The sequence below is a fragment of the Camellia sinensis genome, chromosome 10, assembly GCF_055761805.1.
Source record: "Camellia sinensis isolate YWXY chromosome 10, ASM5576180v1, whole genome shotgun sequence".
Taxonomy (NCBI): Eukaryota; Viridiplantae; Streptophyta; class Magnoliopsida; order Ericales; family Theaceae; genus Camellia; species Camellia sinensis.
The window spans coordinates 26138663-26159611 of record NC_138970.1 but is presented as its reverse complement, the minus strand read 5'-3'; the positions used below and the strand labels follow the sequence as shown (position 1 = coordinate 26159611).

At 43.9% G+C, this 20949-nt stretch overlaps 1 long non-coding RNA gene across 1 annotated transcript; it reads left to right on the top strand.

The window, feature by feature from the left end:
* The first annotated feature begins 1203 nt into the window (after window positions 1-1203).
* On the top strand, window positions 1204-20479 carry LOC145801035 (uncharacterized). The gene is made up of 2 exons (XR_014341854.1): window positions 1204-3276; window positions 19646-20479. It is a non-coding gene; the product is annotated as an uncharacterized LOC145801035 (long non-coding RNA).
* Window positions 20480-20949: the final 470 nt, after the last annotated feature.

The window sequence follows — 20949 nt, the reverse complement described above, 5'->3', positions numbered from 1 at the left end:
ATGCACTTTATTCTCTAAACTTATTCTCCTTATTAACAGATCCACAAAGTTGCTGGTTGTTAACATTGACATGACCTATATTACCTTGCAGATTTCAGCAAATAATCTAATTGATTAATTTTGATGGAAAGTTTTATTTTGTCAGTTCAGTGGGATTTTTGGACAGCTCAGAAATGCTTTTCCCAACAGCCAACCAAGAAACTTCTTCCATTCTCTCTTACACAATCATATAAACATCCTGTTAAATGATAGTCTGCATATATATCGCACAGCAGCTTCCAGTCAGTCAGAGATCATATTGTTTTGCATGTATAGATCTTCTCTTCTGTTTATTATGAATTATTTGTAATTCCATGAGCAGTGCCCATGGCTGCAACAAGAATTGAGAATGAACTTCCTTTTAACGCCATCAAACTGAATTCTACTACTAGGCTCGTGGTAACCCAGGTCTACGCAAAATTGGCTCTCCGAAATGCAAAAGGGTGAGACAGAAGCACTCAATTAAGCCTTTCTTTATTCTTTTCGAGTGGAAGAGATGGAAGATGAAAAGATTGTCCAACATGGTGTTGTAATGATTTTTGTGAGCATAATCTTCCATTGCCAATAATAGTTTGTCTTTAGCTGTTCTTTTTGTTGTCAACCCTGTGTCCACTCAGATCATAGTACTCTTTATTTCTGCATTTTCTGTAGTTGTAGGTCCTTTTGATGTAGGCCAAGTTGTCATAGCAGTCATTATATCTTAGTAGTAGGAATCGTTATAGTAGGTGACGATTTTCTGGAAGAAATGCGATTTTGCGTTCCCGAATCAGAATCGTGTAAGAAACGCGATTCTTAAGAGAGAAAATCTCGTTTCGGTATGAGATGAAAATGTCTGTGAAAATCAAACAACTCCGTTCTCTCTCGGACACGGCTCTTCTCTCTCGTCGGATTCAACTCTTCTCTCTTGGACACAACTCTTTACAAATGACAAAAGAAATGAAAGAGTAGAGAGCAAGAGAGAACCTAGTTGCCATTCGAAAGGATGAAGACATCGGTCACCAACTTCGACTGCTTCGGTCGCTGCTTCGACTGCTTCAATTGTCGCTCGTTGCTCGATCTCCTTCTTTGTCTTCTCTCTCAATCTCTCTCTTCTTCTCCTCTCGTCTCTCGATCTCCCTCTTCCTCCTCTCCTCTCTCTCTCTCTCTCTCCTTTTGTTGACTTCTCTCTTCTTCTTTCTTTTTTCTTTTTGTCTTCTCTTCTCTCTCTGTTCTCTTTTCTAATATTTTTAATTAAGTTTATATTATACGATATAAATTACATTAATATAATAATATATAATATTGTTCATCCAAAAAAAATTGTATAATATAAATGTCTAAAATAAAAATAACTTATTTTATCATATATAATATAATTTATTTTGTATCTATAATAATTTTTATAATTTTATTTATATATATATATATATATATTTTAACAAAATTTATTATTCCTTGGTTTTTTTTAAACTCATCTTTTTTCATTTATAACATATATATGTATATATATATATGTATGTATGTCAATTTATTTATTGAAAAAATATGTACACGTATGTCAATTAAAAATAAAAAAATTTATATAGATAAATTAAAAATATAATTAATAAAAATAATACATAAGCACTCCTAATTTACGACTCCTCTAAGTGGCCATGTACCCCTGCTCCCGCTCCCGCTTTGTGCAACTATGCATTATATATCTAATACCACCATCTACATCTAAATCTTGTAATTTAAGACGAACTTAAGTCTAGCCTTGCTCTTCTTTGAACATTCAAGGAATTATGTTCTCTGCTAAGTAGGCCGAGTTGGTACTTCTTCCCAAAATGGTGTGTTATGTGTAAGGGGACCGATGAAAGTATGGATAATTTATTTTTGTATTGTCCTTTGGTTGTATCTTTATGGTGGAGAGTTTTTCATTTGGTGGAGCAGGATTGGGTTTTTCCACCTGCTTATGAGACTATGTTAAGCATTGATTTTACAGGATTTGGTTCAAATGTCGAAGCTCAGGATCTTTGGAGGCGTGTTATATCATGCGGTTCTTTGGGTTTTATGGCTAGAAAGGAATGCTACAAATTTTAAGGAGAAAAGCGAAGATGTTGAGAGTATTTAGGAGAAAATTTGTTCTTGGCAAGGCTTGGGATCAAGGTTTTAAAAAGCGGCCGCAACCGTTACGTAACGCCATTACGTAACGGTTTTGGCGGTTACCGCCACCCGTTACGGCTGCTTTTGTAGTGTGATTGAGATTCACAGGTGTGTCGGCCGTAGCGGTCGTAACGGTGCCGTAACAGCCGTAACGCACCGTTACGCAACGGTTCCAAACTGTTTCTTTCGAAAAAACATACAAAAAAAAGCTGAAAATGAGGGAAGAGGGATAGAGAGAAGAGGGAAGATAAAGAGTGTTAAAATTCACCTACTACACACCTACCACTACCACTACCACCTACTACACACTCACCTACTTCACCTACTCTCCACCTACTCCTCACCTACTCCATACCTACTACACACTCACCTATTCTCTTCCCACATCCTCTCTTCTATATATAGGAATCATTGTAATATATCAATATAACAATCAATAATACAATCATTTCTCTTTATACATTAAATTTCTACATGGTATCAGAGTAGGTTTAGAACCTACTATTTTCGCTTCCCCGGCGGGCGGCAACATCATCTTAGCCGCCCGCCGGACCTCAACCTATTCCGCTTGAATTTTCTACACATACCTTGATCACTCTGCATGTCCTTCCTCCTGCTGCTGCTGAATACTGGTTTGCAACTTTGCTCGGTCAGTTCAATTTACACAAGTTCCTATCCTCTGTCAAAGAGAATGGATTGATGCAACCCTCCGAATCTTCATAGCTAAAAAACCTTGGAAGACACCTTTTGCAACAATGGTGGACGAGGACAATGAATCATCATCGGCTACAGTCCTCGATCTCACAAGCTTCCAGCTACACGATCTCGACTCAGTCGAGCTTCCACCGAGTCTGACCTCACCGCCAATCGACTCTCCACCTTGGACCTCCGGATTGCCCACCTTTCCAACCTCAGGAAGCTCTCTCTCCGCCAGAACCTCTTACACAGCCGCCACACCCATTTCTCAGCCTACTCTCTCTCTAGATCGAGAGGCCATCCTTCTTCTTCAACAAGCCAGCAGTGCCGCCGTTTGCATAGACCTCCATCGCGGCTTCAAGCAACACCGCCGAAGACCCAACCATCAACTTGTTGCAGCTTCGACAGTCGTAGGTGTAGACACCCCATTTTTGACCGACCTTAAGACTCAGACGTCACCGATTGAGCACTTGGTGATGTTGCATAATGTGCTTGTTCAGAGGTTTCGGAGTTGCGGCCGTGAGCCCTGCCTCCGGACTCCCGAACCCTTTTCTGTGCCTTGTCTCGGTTTGCGAACCAGACTCGGTTTTCTCTGTTTCTTTTCCTGAGGGAAGGAAGAGGTCCTGTAGACCATCTCTCAATGTCTGCAGGCTACATTTGGTGGCCGTAGGCCATTTTGCCCATTTCGCCCATTTCGGAGTCCGGTTCTCGGTTTTGGGAGCCGTCAGGCCGTGTGCCTCGGTTCGGGACCGCCTAACCATCTCCGTTTGCTCTGATTTTTGGCTTACATCTTATTTTCTCCCTTTTGAGGGACACTGGGGTCTGAGAAACCCACTTCGTGGCCGAACGCCACTTTCGGTGTTTAACGGGCAGTTTCCGGGGCCCCGAACTGCGTGTTTTGGCCCCCGAACATTCGTTTTGCATCGGTTTTCGTTCATTTTTGGCAGGTACCTCTGTTTTATCACCAGGAAGGTCACTGAAGGGTGGGAGGCCAGCAATTGTTGCAGCAACCAGTTATCTCTCCTCCGGAGCCTCCCGACGCCCGTTTTTCGCACTTCCGGGCTAATGTTGAATACCCTAGGGTTAGTGTTGTCAACTTTCAACCACATATCTGTGATCTACACACCTGGGAGGCTCCTAAAAACCCATGGCCGACTACTAATTTTTCTTTCCATTTTTGCCCCTCCTCTTTAACTGCAATGTTGAACACCTTGGGCCCATTTTCTCGAACTTTCAACCACATATTTGTGATGTACACACATGGGAGGCCACTAAAAAGTGGTGGCCGGCCATTAATGTTGATTGACCCTTTTGAACCCCTCTTTCCGAGCCAATGTTGAACCCCTTGGACCCATTTTCTTGGACTTTGCACCACATGGTTGTGATGAGGAGACCTAGGGGAACATCACCATGTGGTGGCCGGCCACCAAATTTGATTGAACCTTTTGACCCCTAGCCGGCCGGCTAGGGGGGGTGGCGGGCCAGCCACCTGCAGCCAAAGCAATGGGCCGGCCTGCTTCCTCACTGTGTGTGCTTTACAGCTGTCCAGCTGTTTCCCCCCAGAAAATATCCCAATTCGGGGATATTTTGTGGGGAAAGATTGCCTCCTTTTGGCCCCACCTTTACACCCATCTTCTTGTCCATATAACCAGCTGAGGTCCTTCTTGACAAGGGTTAGAAACTTTCATCTTCAAGCTTCCATAGCCAACTCCATCTTCTTCCTTCTCAATTCTTGAAAAACCCTAAGTCCCTAACCATCATTCCTTCTACACCACCAAGCTCTACCACCACCATCTCATTTCCAGCAACAAGGAAGGATTCTTGAAGGCTAAAGAAGCTGCAAATCCATCTAAGAAGCAACAAAAGTGTTGATCTTCAAGGGTAAGTAATACTTTGACCCTTTTGACCCTTTTTCTTGATCAATATGTAAGCCATGCATGCTTTTTGTGTTGAGCTCCGGCCATAACTGAAAGTGGCCCTCTTTTGAGCTCATTTTCACTTTTCATTAAGGGCTCAACCCTGTTTGAGCCCTCCATGATGCACTTGCTTCATTGACCCTCTTGTATGTCAACATTTTGCATGCTATTTTTAGCCTATATGTAATCTGTTTTTGAGCATGTTGTAATCTGTGAATGTGCTTATTTTGGGCCCTTCTTCAACATTGTTGAAGGGCGCCTCACCATTTGGTGCCTCCATGTGTCACTTGTAGTTATATCCCTTATTTGGCCCCATTTTTGTGTAAATTGGTAGCCCTCTTTGCTTCTGTTTTTGGACCTTGGTCCGAACTTAAAGTAGCCTTATTTTGGCCTATAATTCATGTTTCATTAACACTTTTTTTCTGTTTGGTGAATATTTTGCATACTTCATGTTATAGCCACTTTTGAGCTTCATTTTGCATAGCATTTTTAGCATATTTGTATATTGATTTGAGGCTTGTCATATACTGTAAATATTCATATTTTTGGTCCCTCTTCAGTGTTGTAGAAGGAAATTTTTCAGTTTGGGTTTAGCTTATACTACTTGCTTCATTACCCCTATCTTGGCCCCTATTCTTGTATGCTATTTTTGCCATACCTATATTTGCTTCTTTGGCCATGTTTATAACTGGAAAAGTGCTTATCTTGGGGCTGTCTAGTTTCTGTCTTTGCATTGCATGTCCATGTTGTGCATATTTAGCATGGCTATAGGCCATTTCGGGTGCTTAATGTTGCATTTCGGGACATTTCCTTGCATTTCATATCATTTCGCCTCATCCCGGGGCTGTTTTCCCCTTGTTTTGTTGCTGAAATTCCATTAGCATGCTTGCATATCATTTTTGCCATGTTGCATCACATTTCACCATTGCCTCGGTTTGCGTGCCCGTGTGCACGCATTTCGAGGCACTTCATTTTCTGCCATCGGCATCTTATGTGAGTGTGGCTGAGGCTCTCTCATGTTAGTATAAGTCCATTTGTCATTTTCCATGTCATTTGCATTGCGTATGCATTGCCTCGGTTTGCGTGCCCGTGTGCACGCATTTCGAGGCACTTCATTTTCTGCCATCGGCATCTTATGTGAGTGCGGCTGAGGCTCTCTCATGTTAGTATAAGTCCATTTGTCATTTTCCATGTCATTTGCATTGCGTATGCATTGCCTCGGTTTGCGTGCCCATGTGCACGTATTTCGAGGCATCTCATTTTCATCATATTCTGTCATTGCCTCGATTTGCGTGCCCGTGTGCACGTATTTCGAGACACATAGCATTGTCTCGGTTTGCGTGCCCGCGTGCACGTATTTCGAGACACATATCATTGCCTCGATTTGCGTGCCTGCGTGCACGTATTTCGAGACACATATCATTGCCTCGGCTTGCGTGCCCGCGTGCACGTATTTCGATACACATAGTATTGCCTCGGTTTGCGTGCCCGTGTGCACGCATTTTGAGACACTTCATTTACACAGCATTTTACCATTGCCTCGGTTTGCGTGCCCGCGTGCATGCATTTCAAGGCACCTCATTTTCATTGCATTCTGTCATTTTCTCGGTTTGCGTGCCCGGGTACACGCATTTCGAGGCATTTCACTTTCATAGCATTGTGTATGTTAGGATTGTATATTAGTTGCATTTCATGCATATCATGCATATTGCATCATGTCCGGAATAGGAGTTAGCCCGGGCACGGGAAACGAGGTACATTTCGTACTCCGAGTGACGGAATGTGTCTCAATTCCCCAGTCACCGACACTCCGGATTATCCATGATGGAGTTAGGTTTTAGCTGTAGTTTCATGTGCATTCATCCTATATCGAATTGTGCATTTCGACTCCTCGACCATCATGCCTCGGTATGCGTGATTGGTGGCACGAGGATCGAGACATGCATATATTTGTGCAAATACATTGCTATGCCCCTTTCCTGCTCTCTGTTGCAGCAAAACGAGGAATCAGCAACTTTCCGGGACTTGGCACGCTTTTCAAGAATAACAGGTGTAAACAGAGGCTAATTGGGGCATTCCGGTGGATTTCCGCGCAAGACAGTCCGGACATGCATCATCCACCAGAAGCAAGGCAGTCCTTGGCTTGCACGCCAGTTTATTTGCTTTCTAGTTAATTCATTAATTAATTAGAATTCTGTAATATTTTGGACTGTAATATTCTTTTATTTTGGACTGTAATATTTGGACTGTATTATTTATTCGGACCCTCTGAGTGAGGGCACAACTGTAATAAGTGTGGGTGAGTGTGATGTATGTCTTCCAACCCCACGTCTTTCTCCCTTTTATTTATCCGCTTTTTATGGTTAGACTAGGGCATGTTTAAATTAGCATACAGTATGACAGCATGTTTTGCATTCATTCATCTGTATTGCATGCATCGGGCTCGGCGCATCATACTAACTGCATTGTACTTTCAATTCCAAGTTGAATACATGTTAGTTGTAGCATTTCATATACCATCTTAGAATAGCCGAGCCTACTATAGTTGCATTTTGCATGTGTTGCATTAAGCATTTTTTTGTATACTTAGGATCATGCATGATTTCTAATGTAGTTTCTGTTTTTGGCTTGGAGTACTCGGTAAGCTTTATGCTTTAGCATCCTTGCATGCGTGTGAGTGTTGCCATGAATAGCATGCTCACCATGAGGCTATGTGCTTATCTGATATAACTGCCTGAATGCCTGTGGGTGAAGGTTGGGTTATCTGAATTGGAATAAATCATCAAATGTTTCAAACCTACCTTCGGGTAGCAAACCATTTTCAAAAAGCAAACATGAAATGTTTTGTTCCGATTCGGACGACCCGGTCTATACTTATATGCTGTGAGCATCACATAGTAACCTAGGCTAATAACCGGATTAAGAACTCACAATGTTTTCAAAAATTGATATCATGGTTAGTAGAGGCCGGTCTATGACCGGGCGAGCGGGGGTGCTCACGAAGTGACCTTCCCCAATCGTACCCAAGTTCCCGAGCCGAGGCAACTTTGGTGATGACGGACACGTGGCCTTTTGGCACCGAGTCAGGGTTTCCTAAATTTCCCAAAATAAAATATTTAGGTGGCGACTCTGTATCTGGCAAAGCAGTCCATGTTTGGCACTTCTTTCAAAAATCAGTTTTCCTAAAACGATTTGCCGGATTTGGACTCTTTGGTTCAGATTTAGAACCGTGACGCAAAAGTCGAGTCCGAGCTGTAGCGAGGTCCCCCCCGCGGGCTTGTTACAGTTTCTGGCGACTCCGCTGGGGACTTAGAGAACTTGACTCGAACTCTTGATATCTGTTTTTGACTACACTTGTGTGTTTCTTTGCATTGCATTTGCATTGGTGCGCCTAGGACACCGTGTTTGCCATCTGCTATTCCTGAACGGTTTGCCAGAGGCTTGTCTTGTCAAGGCATGACCATAAGGCTGACCGGTTGTGGGCTCTGCCAGTATGGGAACACAAACCCCGATTTTACCGGGGCACCCTCTTTGACCATTCGACCTAGTGCATATTCGGATCCATAGTGACCATTCCAAATTAGGACAGGTTGCTTACCCGTTTATAGGTTGTTTGAAACCGCTGTGTGCGTAGTGAAACCCTAGCTCCTGACACAATAGGACAGGGAAACCTTACCCCAACATAGGGGTGTTTTGGCTCTCACTTATCTGTTATGTGCTTTAGAGTGCGTCTCTACAGGAATGCATGTATCAGTGTATGAGTTTGGGCGTCAGGCCTGCGGGCACCAGTTTGCGAATTTTGGCATCAAGCCTGCGGGCATTACTATCAGTATTTGGGAGTCAGGTTTACCTGCGGGTATCAGACTCAGATTTTGAAGCCGAATTTTGGGGCAGAATTCAGTAGAGGGCACACTCATTCAACTATGCTCGTATCTGTTCAGATGGAATCAGGCTGAGATGCTGTCTGTTTTCCCTTTTGCTAGGGTAGTCTTGGAACTATAGCTTCAGAAGGCTCCGATATCCCCCGGGTACATTGGATCCGTGTCGATAGACTTTGTCAGGTCGGAAATTCAGTTCAAGGGCAAATCAGTGTTTTTTCGCTGAGGTAAGGCAAAGGAGGGCCAGTTAGGGTTCATTTTGTTCATCTGATCCAACAGTCACCAGTCATATCATCAGCAGACCCGTGATGGCACAGGGTTCGGAAGATCTTCAGAGAACTGTGATAGGTTTGGCCTCCGGGACGTCGGCTCCATCATCGACCACACCACATACCGGGAACTTCATGTCAAAAGACTCCCCGATGTTGGGACGGGCAGCATTTGAGGAAAGCCAATCCCTTGGCAAAGTGGAGGCGAGTGGAAGGAACGAGGTAGGGGTGGACATGGATCCTCATAAACATCTTCTGTTGGCTGTTGAGGCTTTGAAAGCCGAGGGACTGAACAAAGAGCAAGTGTTCGCAGTCTTTGCAAAAACTGTGGACGACATTTTCGCCACTCAAGTTGGGGGCAGTTTGAATCAAGGGGCAAGCCGGGAGAAGGGTCGTTGTATCAGAAACGTTCCTTTCGACTATAATTCTGCACTTGGAAAAGATCAGCAAACTAAGACAGCACCTGCTAATCCCCCTGCTGGCGCGTCCAGCAAAAATCCACAAACCTCAAAATACCCACCTCGAGGCCAGAGGGTGTTCGCACCATTATATATGTCTCTATCAGCGGCCTTTAGGATCTTGATTAGAGAGGGGGATTTGAAGCCCCTGAAGCCGCAACCATTACCAAAGGACCTCCCTCTCTCGCACAACCCAGCCGACTACTGTGCCTTCCATCAGCGAGCTGGCCATGACACTGACACGTGCTTTCGTCTCCGCCACGAAATACAAGATCTGATCGACAACGGGGTCATCCCCGTACCAGGTCCTACAAAGTCTATCGGCATTTGATCAGTGAACTTATGGGGGATAATGTGATCAAGGGATGAACCACCTGCGGGCAGCGCTCAATTTACTTCAGACGTGGGAATGGCATGCACTGTTCTGAGCAATATGCAAATACCAGTTTTTTGTGCTCTCTGACTTGGGTATTGGGCCAGTTTTGTTGTTTTGTTTTGAGTCTGTCTTTTTGTTTTAAGTCAATCTCTTTTGCTTTGGGTCTGTCTCGTTATATTGAGTCAGTCCTGTTGTATAGGAAGTCGGGTGATCCCGGGGGTGTTACCTCAGGCGTCACCATTTTGTTTTGTGTCTGTCTTTTTCGTTTTGTTTTGAGTCTGTTTCTGCCAGGGAGCCAGTAACACCAACAGATTTGAATGAAACAACAGTAATTTTTGCACTTCTGTGTTCGCTTCTGCCGTGTGCTAGTTGTGACGGAATTTGAATGAAACGGCAGTACGTTCCACTTGCTCTCTTCTGCACCCCAAAATCATTGCATTTAACCTAAGTTTTTCAAAACTTTTTGAACACTGCGGTGAAAACAAAGAGGAAGTAATTCCTCGGGTTTTGCAAAACTTTGATCATTTGAGAGAAAGAGAGGCATGCTAAACCCTTAATGAATGAAATCATGCTTGTTAGCGTGAGTACTGAGAAAGACCCTGGCTTGATCCAGATTGGTTCTACACTATCTTCAGCGCGAGCGATTTGTCGCTTTCTTAAAAATTTTCAAAAAACAAAATGTTTTGCGCGGTCTTGCGAAGACCTGTGTGGAATCGCTCTTGAGATTGTGCAGCCTAGGATCGCTCTCAGCCTCGAGACTCAACCCCTTCGCTTCCAAACCTTGAACTTGAAATCAGAAGGTTCGACGGTCAACTACGATGTGAGGCCTATGTGGCTAGATTTGAAGCAGCCCTCGAACAAGAGGCACCAAAGTCAGGTCAAGAAGATCAGATCTCATCAGAAGAAGCTTACAAAGCAAAGCAGCAGCCATTCTCCTGGATTCAGATGACTCCAAGATCTCAAAACCATTTGGCATGGACTCGTTACGCTTTCACCCTTAAGAGGCTCGCTGGGCCGAAAACCCGGAAGGGCGACCCAGGCAAAAGTTAGAGCAAGAGAAAAATACAAAAAAAAGAAGAAGCAAAAAATGCAAAAAGAAAAAAAAAGAACAAAAAAGAAAGATGCAAAGAAAAGAACGAAAAAAAAATCAAAAAAAAAAGAGAAATGAAAAGAATTGAAAAGAAAAGAAAAACAAAGCTCGCAAGGTCGAAAACCTGCAACAGGCGCCTTGGCAAAAGTTAGAGCCTAAAAAGGAGAGGTTAATACCCGAGTGTACCTTAACCCCGAACTACGTGAGGCTTGATTCCCATCTTTGGGATACGTAGGCAACTTCATTCTGAAGTCCAGCCGTAAAATACTTCAAATTGACTGTGCCCATGTAATGGTTTTGATCATCTTCGATTTCTCTGTATCTGAGAATTTGGTTGTATTCGTCGCTCTGCCTACAATGCGCTGCGGTGCCATCCAAACAAGGGGCAACTTTCCGTTGCCATTCAATGCACCGCGGTGTCATTCAAACAAGGGGCAACTTTCCGTTGCCATTCAATGTGTTGCGGTGCTATCCAAACAAGGGGCAACTTTCCGTTGCCATTCAGAACGCCGCAGTGTCATTTCAAACAAGGGGCAACATTCCGTTGCCATGCAGTGTCCTTCAGACAAGGGGCAATTTCCCATTGCCATGGATCCGAGGTTGCGCATCTCAAGAGTAGGTCCCATGCTCGTTCAGCAGTGGCCGTTTGCGAAATAGTTTTTGAGAATTTTTTACTGAGGTTGACTAATCTTCTCGAAAAGTATTCCATTTTCAAAACTGGACCTTTTCTTGGACCCAAAAGAGGAAAACTCTCAGTGCTCACTGCCTAACTTGCATGATTTTAAATCAGAAAATTGAACAAGCATGTTAATCTAACTCTCATTTTGGTCAAAATTTTTTTTAGGAGAAAACTAAAACAAAAAATGGTCAAAATGATGAACTAAGGGCATAGTTGAGTCAGGCTTCCTGTCTTTCCCATTGTCAACATACTTGCCAAGAAGGGCACTCTACCTGCCAGAAAAGGGCACAACTAAGGGCAGAAAGCTCTCACATCCTCCAAGCAACGAGGTATCAAGCAAAGTGCGAAGCACGAACTAGAATGGGGCAAGATATTCCACTCTCTTGTCTGGACACATCTGATCACGTCCAAACTCCCCAGCAGAGCATCATCAACCGATGTTAGCTGAAGATTTGCTACACACCCAGTTGTAGCGCAACCTTTCCATAGGAGGAACTCACTGTTGTGAGCAGAAGAAAGAGAATCTAGCAGAATGCTAGGGACGTGAGCCCACAATTTGCTGTTCGTCCATCAACCACCCAGGGGAGGGATGAAAAATGAGAGATTGAAGAATAGAGAGACGTGCGTTGAGAGAAAAAGTGAGAAAAGGGCTTTTTCAGAAAAACAGAGCTTGAGGGCCGAGCGATGTGAGAACTACAAATGAGAAAGGGTGGGAAACACTACCCGGTGAAACAGGCTCCCTGTGCACGTCTGAGTGTCGTGTCTTTTTGTTTTATCTCGATTCTTGTTTTGAGTCGTTTCGAGTGTTACTCGATGTGTCTAGGTTGTGTGCCTTTTATTTCTTTGTTGAGTCGTTTCGCTGTGTTCAGTCGTAGGCTCAATACCCGATCGAGAACTCATTTATCAATTCAAGAATAAAATTGTTTTGCGCTCCGAGCGCCGTGCCGTTCTCCACATCTGTGCAAAAACAAGATTCGTTCTTTCATAAAAACCGCAGGGTTCAACCCAGGTCATGCGAGAACAGTAGAACTAGGACCTATTTGAAGCTATATGGGTTCCAGACTGCAAAGCAAAAGCAAAAGAGGAAATGTCGGGTATCTGAGTTTGTTTCAACTTCAGTAAGTTCCGAGACTACATCCCGTGTGTGCCTCTTCAAGTCTTGCCAAGGCTCCGAAGTATGAGTGTGCCTCTACCTCAAGCTCAAGATCAAGTCTGCTTCAAGCCAAAATGGTAATCAGAAGTGCTCTCCCTGAGTACCATGTTCGCAATGAGTTCCTAGGAGACCAACTGCGACGGTGGAAACTAGAGTTCGAATGGCCGATGCCTAGAACGCAAAGGTTCGGGATTTTCGAGACTAAAGTCTGGTTTAAATACCCAGAGGCGTGTCCTCGGCTTGAAATCCGTATGGAAGCCCCATAGGTTGAGATAGCGTGTATGTACCTCAATTCTGGATACTGAACCAACCTAGTCTGTCACCCCGTTGGAGAATAGGGAAAGTTGCGAATATGATCAGGAAGAAAGGCAACATCCAAAGTGTTCTACATGAAGAACCCTTATCAGTATTTCAGAGCCTTTGTGCTGTAAGTTGAAGGTAAGTGTTCAAAGAGCACGAAGGGGGGATCCCCGTCAGAGTAGAGCGGTTCATCGCCACTCACCCCATGAGGTGCTTTCTAAAAGCGCCGCCACGCTTGTTTATTGCTTTTCTTAAGCATCATGCATTGTATTGCATTGTACCTATCAAGTTTCTTTCTCATTCATACACGATATTGTATGTACGGTTCATTCAAAGAAGTTCCGTTTGAGATCATTCATTTAGTGTATCAATCACACTTCATTCATTTAGTATATCAATCATACTCTTTACACCGTTGTTTTTCTCGGTTAAAACCTTCCCTCTCTCCGTATGAAATACGTTGAGATACGCCTGTTGGTTACACCATTGTTATTCTCCTCGGTTAAAACCTTCCCTCTCTCCGTATGAAATACGTTGAGATACGCCTGTTGGTTACACCATTGTTATTCTCCTCGGTTAAAACCTTCCCTCTCTCCGTATGAAATACGTTGAGATACGCCTGTTGGTTACACCATTGTTATTCTCCTCGGTTAAAACCTTCCCTCTCTCCGTATGAAATACGTTGAGATACGCCTGTTGGTTACACCATTGTTATTCTCCTCGGTTAAAACCTTCCCTCTCTCCGTATGAAATACGTTGAGATACGCCTGTTGGTTACACCATTGTTATTCTCCTCGGTTAAAACCTTCCCTCTCTCCGTATGAAATACGTTGAGATACGCCTGTTGGTTACACCATTGTTATTCTCCTCGGTTAAAACCTTCCCTCTCTTCGTATGAAATACAGTTAGGTATGCCTGCTGGTTACACCACCTTTCACGTGAAACGTGTTAGGACTTTGTGTTAATCTTTAGTATATCAATCATACTCTGTTCACATAGTGCATCTATCACACTTTGTGTTAATCTTTAGTATATCAATCATACTCTGTTCACATAGTGCATCTATCACACTTTGTGTTAATTTTCAGTATATCTATCATACTTGTTCACTAAGTGCATTTATCACACTACGTGTTCACATTCAGTATATCAATCATACTCTGTTCACATAGTGCATCTGTCACACTTTGTGTTCACCTTTAGTGTATCCATTACACTTTGTTCACTTCACCCCTTTGTATATCACTTACACTTTGCCCAAACAGTGTATCTATCACACACTCGCTTTGCTCACTTAGTGCATCTACCACACTTTGTGCTCACCTTTTTGTGTATCAATCACACACTCTCGCTTTGTGTATCTATCATACTTATTCACTTAGTGCATCTATCACACTCTGTGTTCACCTTTTTGTGTATCAATCACATGTTTGCTCTGTGTATCTATCGCACATGCACACTGTATTTGCAGTGAGAATTCCATAATTTTCTTACATCCTTTCTGCACGAGGTGTAGTTTGGCTCGAGTTTACTTGCTTGCCTAGCATTCGCTTAAAATGTTGCATTTATTTCGCATAATTGCTTCATTACAGCCCTCTTTGCATAATCATGAGTCAAAATCGGCTTCGCGTAGCGTATAAGTCCAATCTTCAAAATCTTCTCGCATATCATTTTGCATCTTGCCCCCCCTGCCTGCGGGCATGCCTGCGGGCACATTTCTGTTTATCTTGTATGTTTGTCTAAGTCTTCGGCCTTGTCAAAAATGGGTCGTCTCTGGGCTTTGACATTCACTCCCGTCACTTGTGACTTCCGAGTTCTGTCAAAGAGGGGCAACTGTAGACACCCCATTTTTGACCGACCTTAAGACTCAGACGTCACCGATTGAGCACTTGGTGATGTTGCATAATGTGCTTGTTCAGAGGTTTCGGAGTTGCGGCCGTGAGCCCTGCCTCCGGACTCCCGAACCCTTTTCTGTGCCTTGTCTCGGTTTGCGAACCAGACTCGGTTTTCTCTGTTTCTTTTCCTGAGGGAAGGAAGAGGTCCTGTAGACCATCTCTCAATGTCTGCAGGCTACATTTGGTGGCCGTAGGCCATTTTGCCCATTTCGGAGTCCGGTTCTCGGTTTTGGGAGCCGTCAGGCCGTGTGCCTCGGTTCGGGACCGCCTAACCATCTCCGTTTGCTCTGATTTTTGGCTTACATCTTATTTTCTCCCTTTTGAGGGACACTGGGGTCTGAGAAACCCACTTCGTGGCCGAACGCCACTTTCGGTGTTTAACGGGCAGTTTCCGGGGCCCCGAACTGTGTGTTTTGGCCCCCGAACATTCGTTTTGCATCGGTTTTCGTTCATTTTTGGCAGGTACCTCTGTTTTATCACCAGGAAGGTCACTGAAGGGTGGGAGGCCAGCAATTGTTGCAGCAACCAGTTATCTCTCCTCCGGAGCCTCCCGACGCCCGTTTTTCGCACTTCCGGGCTAATGTTGAATACCCTAGGGTTAGTGTTGTCAACTTTCAACCACATATCTGTGATCTACACACCTGGGAGGCTCCTAAAAACCCATGGCCGACTACTAATTTTTCTTTCCATTTTTGCCCCTCCTCTTTAACTGCAATGTTGAACACCTTGGGCCCATTTTCTCGAACTTTCAACCACATATTTGTGATGTACACACATGGGAGGCCACTAAAAAGTGGTGGCCGGCCATTAATGTTGATTGACCCTTTTGAACCCCTCTTTCCGAGCCAATGTTGAACCCCTTGGACCCATTTTCTTGGACTTTGCACCACATGGTTGTGATGAGGAGACCTAGGGGAACATCACCATGTGGTGGCCGGCCACCAAATTTGATTGAACCTTTTGACCCCTAGCCGGCCGGCTAGGGGGGGTGGCGGGCCAGCCACCTGCAGCCAAAGCAATGGGCCGGCCTGCTTCCTCACTGTGTGTGCTTTACAGCTGTCCAGCTGTTTCCCCCCAGAAAATATCCCAATTCGGGGATATTTTGTGGGGAAAGATTGCCTCCTTTTGGCCCCACCTTTACACCCATCTTCTTGTCCATATAACCAGCTGAGGTCCTTCTTGACAAGGGTTAGAAACTTTCATCTTCAAGCTTCCATAGCCAACTCCATCTTCTTCCTTCTCAATTCTTGAAAAACCCTAAGTCCCTAACCATCATTCCTTCTACACCACCAAGCTCTACCACCACCATCTCATTTCCAGCAACAAGGAAGGATTCTTGAAGGCTAAAGAAGCTGCAAATCCATCTAAGAAGCAACAAAAGTGTTGATCTTCAAGGGTAAGTAATACTTTGACCCTTTTGACCCTTTTTCTTGATCAATATGTAAGCCATGCATGCTTTTTGTGTTGAGCTCCGGCCATAACTGAAAGTGGCCCTCTTTTGAGCTCATTTTCACTTTTCATTAAGGGCTCAACCCTGTTTGAGCCCTCCATGATGCACTTGCTTCATTGACCCTCTTGTATGTCAACATTTTGCATGCTATTTTTAGCCTATATGTAATCTGTTTTTGAGCATGTTGTAATCTGTGAATGTGCTTATTTTGGGCCCTTCTTCAACATTGTTGAAGGGCGCCTCACCATTTGGTGCCTCCATGTGTCACTTGTAGTTATATCCCTTATTTGGCCCCATTTTTGTGTAAATTGGTAGCCCTCTTTGCTTCTGTTTTTGGACCTTGGTCCGAACTTAAAGTAGCCTTATTTTGGCCTATAATTCATGTTTCATTAACACTTTTTTTCTGTTTGGTGAATATTTTGCATACTTCATGTTATAGCCACTTTTGAGCTTCATTTTGCATAGCATTTTTAGCATATTTGTATATTGATTTGAGGCTTGTCATATACTGTAAATATTCATATTTTTGGTCCCTCTTCAGTGTTGTAGAAGGAAATTTTTCAGTTTGGGTTTAGCTTATACTACTTGCTTCATTACCCCTATCTTGGCCCCTATTCTTGTATGCTATTTTTGCCATACCTATATTTGCTTCTTTGGCCATGTTTATAACTGGAAAAGTGCTTATCTTGGGGCTGTCTAGTTTCTGTCTTTGCATTGCATGTCCATGTTGTGCATATTTAGCATGGCTATAGGCCATTTCGGGTGCTTAATGTTGCATTTCGGGACATTTCCTTGCATTTCATATCATTTCGCCTCATCCCGGGGCTGTTTTCCCCTTGTTTTGTTGCTGAAATTCCATTAGCATGCTTGCATATCATTTTTGCCATGTTGCATCACATTTCACCATTGCCTCGGTTTGCGTGCCCGTGTGCACGCATTTCGAGGCACTTCATTTTCTGCCATCGGCATCTTATGTGAGTGTGGCTGAGGCTCTCTCATGTTAGTATAAGTCCATTTGTCATTTTCCATGTCATTTGCATTGCGTATGCATTGCCTCGGTTTGCGTGCCCGTGTGCACGCATTTCGAGGCACTTCATTTTCTGCCATCGGCATCTTATGTGAGTGCGGCTGAGGCTCTCTCATGTTAGTATAAGTCCATTTGTCATTTTCCATGTCATTTGCATTGCGTATGCATTGTCTCGGTTTGCGTGCCCATGTGCACGTATTTCGAGGCATCTCATTTTCATCATATTCTGTCATTGCCTCGATTTGCGTGCCCGTGTGCACGTATTTCGAGACACATAGCATTGTCTCGGTTTGCGTGCCCACGTGCACGTATTTCGAGACACATATCATTGCCTCGATTTGCGTGCCTGCGTGCACGTATTTCGAGACACATATCATTGCCTCGATTTGCGTGCCTGCGTGCACGTATTTCGAGACACATATCATTGCCTCGGCTTGCGTGCCCGCGTGCACGTATTTCGATACACATAGTATTGCCTCGGTTTGCGTGCCCGTGTGCACGCATTTTGAGACACTTCATTTACACAGCATTTTACCATTGCCTCGGTTTGCGTGCCCGCGTGCATGCATTTCAAGGCACCTCATTTTCATTGCATTCTGTCATTTTCTCGGTTTGCGTGCCCGGGTACACGCATTTCGAGGCATTTCACTTTCATAGCATTGTGTATGTTAGGATTGTATATTAGTTGCATTTCATGCATATCATGCATATTGCATCATGTCCGGAATAGGAGTTAGCCCGGGCACGGGAAACGAGGTACATTTCGTACTCCGAGTGACGGAATGTGTCTCAATTCCCCAGTCACCGACACTCCGGATTATCCATGATGGAGTTAGGTTTTAGCTGTAGTTTCATGTGCATTCATCCTATATCGAATTGTGCATTTCGACTCCTCGACCATCATGCCTCGGTATGCGTGATTGGTGGCACGAGGATCGAGACATGCATATATTTGTGCAAATACATTGCTATGCCCCTTTCCTGCTCTCTGTTGCAGCAAAACGAGGAATCAGCAACTTTCCGGGACTTGGCACGCTTTTCAAGAATAACAGGTGTAAACAGAGGCTAATTGGGGCATTCCGGTGGATTTCCGCGCAAGACAGTCCGGACATGCATCATCCACCAGAAGCAAGGCAGTCCCTGGCTTGCACGCCAGTTTATTTGCTTTCTAGTTAATTCATTAATTAATTAGAATTCTGTAATATTTTGGACTGTAATATTCTTTTATTTTGGACTGTAATATTTGGACTGTATTATTTATTCGGACCCTCTGAGTGAGGGCACAACTGTAATAAGTGTGGGTGAGTGTGATGTATGTCTTCCAACCCCACGTCTTTCTCCCTTTTATTTATCCGCTTTTTATGGTTAGACTAGGGCATGTTTAAATTAGCATACAGTATGACAGCATGTTTTGCATTCATTCATCTGTATTGCATGCATCGGGCTCGGCGCATCATACTAACTGCATTGTACTTTCAATTCCAAGTTGAATACATGTTAGTTGTAGCATTTCATATACCATCTTAGAATAGCCGAGCCTACTATAGTTGCATTTTGCATGTGTTGCATTAAGCATTTTTTTGTATACTTAGGATCATGCATGATTTCTAATGTAGTTTCTGTTTTTGGCTTGGAGTACTCGGTAAGCTTTATGCTTTAGCATCCTTGCATGCGTGTGAGTGTTGCCATGAATAGCATGCTCACCATGAGGCTATGTGCTTATCTGATATAACTGCCTGAATGCCTGTGGGTGAAGGTTGGGTTATCTGAATTGGAATAAATCATCAAATGTTTCAAACCTACCTTCGGGTAGCAAACCATTTTCAAAAAGCAAACATGAAATGTTTTGTTCCGATTCGGACGACCCGGTCTATACTTATATGCTGTGAGCATCACATAGTAACCTAGGCTAATAACCGGATTAAGAACTCACAATGTTTTCAAAAATTGATATCATGGTTAGTAGAGGCCGGTCTATGACCGGGCGAGCGGGGGTGCTCACGAAGTGACCTTCCCCAATCGTACCCAAGTTCCCGAGCCGAGGCAACTTTGGTGATGACGGACACGTGGCCTTTTGGCACCGAGTCAGGGTTTCCTAAATTTCCCAAAATAAAATATTTAGGTGGCGACTCTGTATCTGGCAAAGCAGTCCATGTTTGGCACTTCTTTCAAAAATCAGTTTTCCTAAAACGATTTGCCGGATTTGGACTCTTTGGTTCAGATTTAGAACCGTGACAACAAAAGTCGAGTCCGAGCTGTAGCGAGGTCCCCCCCGCGGGCTTGTTACAGTAGGCGTCGCGGCCCAAGCTGCCACTCACCTTCGGTGCTTCTCTTCAGTGTAACGAGTAGCTCCTCTCAGACCCAAACACATCGGAGCTCCATTCCTACTGATCGTAGCTCTCTCAAATCTATGGAGCTTAAGAATGCCATCACAGATCGACGAATGCTTGTTCTCAATCTTAGATCTGTAGTCTTTGATCTCCGACTTCGGATCTGAGTTTAACCACTATGACTCCGCCGTCACGCGAATCAACAACGGCTAGTCGTCGGAGTCGCTGAAGTTGTCTCTTCTGCCTTAAATCGCCTCAGATCGTCAACAGCATTCTCAAGCTGGTGTGTTTTACTCTAGTTGAGAGAGTCTTGCACTGAGCCCATCCACCACATGTAACAGAATCAATGTAGTTCATAGAACTGGAATTTCTGACAAGGGAAGGGCGAGAGTGAGAAGCAGCCAGGGGAGGAACAAGACGAAAACCATAGCTGGGATGGGGATCAAATTCTTCATCGCTTTCTTCGTCGAGGTTAAAGAAGTTGAAGGAGGCTTTGTCTTTGGATCCAGAAAGTTCCATGATTTGCTTGTCCCTGCACTCCGATGACTTCATTGATCCAAATTCAATGTATCTGAACAACAATCCAACCTTCTCCACACATTTATTTTATTATTATTTTATACAAACCCTACTTTACCCACTTTACCTTTATTTATTTTATTTTATACAAACCCACTTTACCCACTTTCCAACCCACCAAGGCACATGCTTTCGCCATTAATTTTTATTTTTATTTTTTATTATTATTATTATTATTTTTATTACCCAAAAAAAAAATAAAAATAAATAAATAAAACACCATTACAAACAATTTACAAATTTGCACAACCAACCATATTTTATTCATCTCAGGGAACAACCCCGATCACCCTTTTACACCAAAAAAAAAAAAAAAAAAAAAACAAACAAACAAACAAAACAACCACATCCACAGTGGGAATTTTCTTCTCTACTCTGCCGCCGGTCTCTTCTTCTTGCCTCCGTCCTAGGCGGCCCTTGACGGTGTTGCCTTCGTGTTTCCCACTCCACTGGGCACGATCACTATTCCCTGCTCCTCCACCGCAGCATATGGCGGACCTCCGAATCGGAACATCACGGTGGCCTTCCGCTTCAGCTCCTTATTTTCCGCCTTTAGCACACTTATCTCTGCTCGCGCATCCTTATACATGCGTTGGAGCAGAGCCAGTTGGGCGTTTAGCTGCTGCACCTCATTTGTTCTACTTTGCAGCCGGTGCGACAAGTTTGTGACTGCCGTCATGGTCTCCA